The sequence below is a fragment of the Pinus tabuliformis genome, chromosome 2_1 (assembly GCF_031772625.1).
Source record: "Pinus tabuliformis cultivar Carrire ecotype Pingquan chromosome 2_1, CPIR1, whole genome shotgun sequence".
In the NCBI taxonomy this organism is placed as follows: domain Eukaryota; kingdom Viridiplantae; phylum Streptophyta; class Pinopsida; order Pinales; family Pinaceae; genus Pinus; species Pinus tabuliformis.
Window position 1 is genome coordinate 160,393,773 of NC_142299.1, and position 3,309 is coordinate 160,397,081.

Sequence of the window (3,309 nt, forward strand, 5' to 3'; positions counted from 1 at the left end):
TCCGCTGAAGATTCCACATGGGAGGATGAGAATTTTATACAGAAGTATCTAGAACTACTCAAGCGTTGAGGACAACACTTTTTTGAAGGAGAGGGGCATGTTAGGTCCCTATAATAATAGTGATTACCTCATTACTATTGTAGTTATATCCCTTATTAATATTTTTGTGCCCCTATTGTTCCCATATTGTTATTACTGTGCTCCATAGAATCCCTCTATTGTTATTTTTGTGCCTTTATATTATTATTGTTAGGTCAGACTGGTTATATTGTGACTCCTTAGACTCCTATATATAGAAAGGAGGTTTTGTCATTTGAATTATCAAAGAATAATTCATTTTTGTAATGTAAAGGAGGTTTCCCCCTCGAAGAGGCTGAATTCTAAGGCGTTGATCTATCTTTTCTATCTTGTGAGCTGGTTTAATAACACCCTTCCTTGACTTAAGTGAAAATGAATTTATGCCATGGGACACTTGCCCCCACCAACTGGTCTCCACACCCCATATCATCCAAGGAAATGGATCCTGACAGGTTCCACCATGCTCTACATATTAATCCTCTAGGGTTCAAGTTTGGGGTGACGTCAACATTCGTTCACTTCTCCACATAGGCTAGGTCCCATGTAATCTTCAACCCCTGCGTTTCGAGGTCTTCTCGTTATATGTAATTTGGGGTCTTTGTACAAGGCACATTTAAGTTCCAGCCTTGATATGCCATGTTACCCCAACATTCAAATCCCAACGGGGCTCACCCAAACTTTACTTGAACTTTGGGGAAGGACCTCTAGGGTTATCTAATGACCATTGATGCTCATCCAACAATGGCCCAAATATCTCATGTCTACATTCTTGGTTAATATACACGATCACTTGGTCTATGGGGTTCAAAACTCTTAGCTCCTTTGGGCCCTAATATATAGCTTATGACATAGATGTAATGTGAATGGCTTAGAGATAACTCGTAGTCCTCGGTCTTGAACATGGTGGTCTGTGATTCATAATCCATTGTGGTGGAACACCAAGGCACTAAGAACACTAAGGCTTGACTCCTTCTTGACCCATAAGCACATGACTTAAACTTAATGGTTTTCATAGGACCCTTCCCTTAGTTCCTAGTATATATACATGTATATACATATATAACCATCATTATCCCTCCTGAGCTTGCAAGAACTTGGCCTAACACACCTGCAACAAACACACACACACACACATACATATAAATAATAATTTTATCTTCCTAATATTGCAACTTATCAGGCAAGACCCACTAGTCTCTTCATTTCATCTAGCCAATCAATTAACTAGTAGAGGTAATCCACCTCTTCACACATAGACCAACTTGTAGACTTAGGATAATTACAGGAATAACCATTCCTGAAGGAAGACAATAAAGAGAATTTTTACACCATAATTCCACATTTCTTATTATTATTATCATGTACTAGTCATTAACCCATTAAATATATATACTAATAAGTTAGTGTAAGTAATAGCGTAACCATTAGCATATATTTCAATCTCTTCATGCTCAAGTAGTCTTAATTTATTTCATGGTCAACACATTCACAAGTAATGAACCATTTCACATGATCTTTACATAATCATTTACATTCCTCATTTATGCAAGAATAACAATCAACATTAGCATAACAGTATTTCAATGCAATAAACAGAGACATAATAACAACCATAAGCACAAAACATAAGAGTGAACTTATATTATAAGAGATATGGAAACTGAGAGTGTGATGTTGGCATTGATGTGTGTTTCAGTGTTGCAAATGTGTTGTTGGTTGGAATTGATGTCAATATGGTAGCATGGGTTGTAGGAGAGTTGGTTAGCACTTGTATGTTTGGTTATAGGTGGCTTATACATGGTTAACGTTCTTAATTGGTCTTGGAATGTATACAAGCATGATGTGAGGATGGAGTTGTGATTTGTAGGTGTTGCATATATAGTTGAGGAGAGGATGTCATGGTACTCATGATCATGTTGTTGCATCAATTTGGATGGTGGTGTGTTTCACTAATTTGGATGTTTTTCCACTATGGTAAGTTGTGTAGAGGTGTTTCACATTTTAATAGAGTTGTGTTAGAGATGTGATGATATCCTTGTTCATGATGCTACTATAGGTGTTACTCTTTGTTCATGATGTTACTACAGGAGTTAGAGTTGAGGGGCCTTGCTAATTAGGTCTCCATGTCCTGGATTAGGTCCATGCTGATGATATGATATATAGGACTTGGAGAGGATCTACAAGTGTTGGAGGATACTTGATTGGTTGTACATGTGTTGAAGCATATCTGATATGTTGGAGATGCATACTGATGGCAAAGTTGTTCTGGAGTAGATTGATGGCCGAGGTGTTAGTGTATTTATTAGTTGGCATCCAAGTCAACCTAGTTTGAATTGTGATGATGATGGTGATGTGAAAGTGACTTGGTGAAGTGTTGCAAAGGCCCTAGTGGCTTCCAGTGGACCTACAAAGGCTTGTCCCACCTACACCCATACAGGATTGTGTGTGTGTAGTTGAAAGGCTCCAACTACATGGAGACAATATTGTTCGTGCGGTTGTAGCCAATATCAGCCAATTTTGTGCATGCAGTTAAGAATTTAGATAGAATTTCTTTGGATTCCTCACACATTTCAACTAATTTTGGTATTATGGTGATGTTCTTGATCGAAACTTTCCAGCATATAGTAGAAAAAGGTAATAAAGATTCTAGAAGTTGGTTAAAATTGAAAAATATACATCACCTATGGAAAAGAGTGTCTTGATCAAGTCAAGGAGCTAGATCCAAGCAAATTGAAAAATGTGAAAAGAAATTTTCAATGTTGCATAACCTATAAAATTTACTGATTTAATCATCACAAAAAATGGTAAATAGAGGAAGGTATTGAGTTCATTTGGTTGGTGTTCTTGAGAGTGTGAGAGTATTCCATTATGAGGGAATTGAGACTCAGTAGAGATTGTAATAGCTACTCACATATTTTTGTATTGTTTTATCAGAATTGTGTATGTAGAATTCAGAGAATGATTTGAGGAGAATTTCAAAGTTTTTGTGTTGTTGATAGAAATGTTTAGAGAGGAAAAGTGTTATCAAATTGAAATTGTAAACTCATCTATATGCATTAAGAGACACTCAAAGTCAATGATCAACACATAGAGGGTGACATTTTCAGATGGAAACACCATGAAGACCAAAAATAAAAAGTTTTCCTAAGGTTCAAGTTAAAAAAATAGACTACAAGAGTGCACCATTACTGGAAATTAGTGGTCGTGCGACTGTTTCTTTAATAGCCGCAC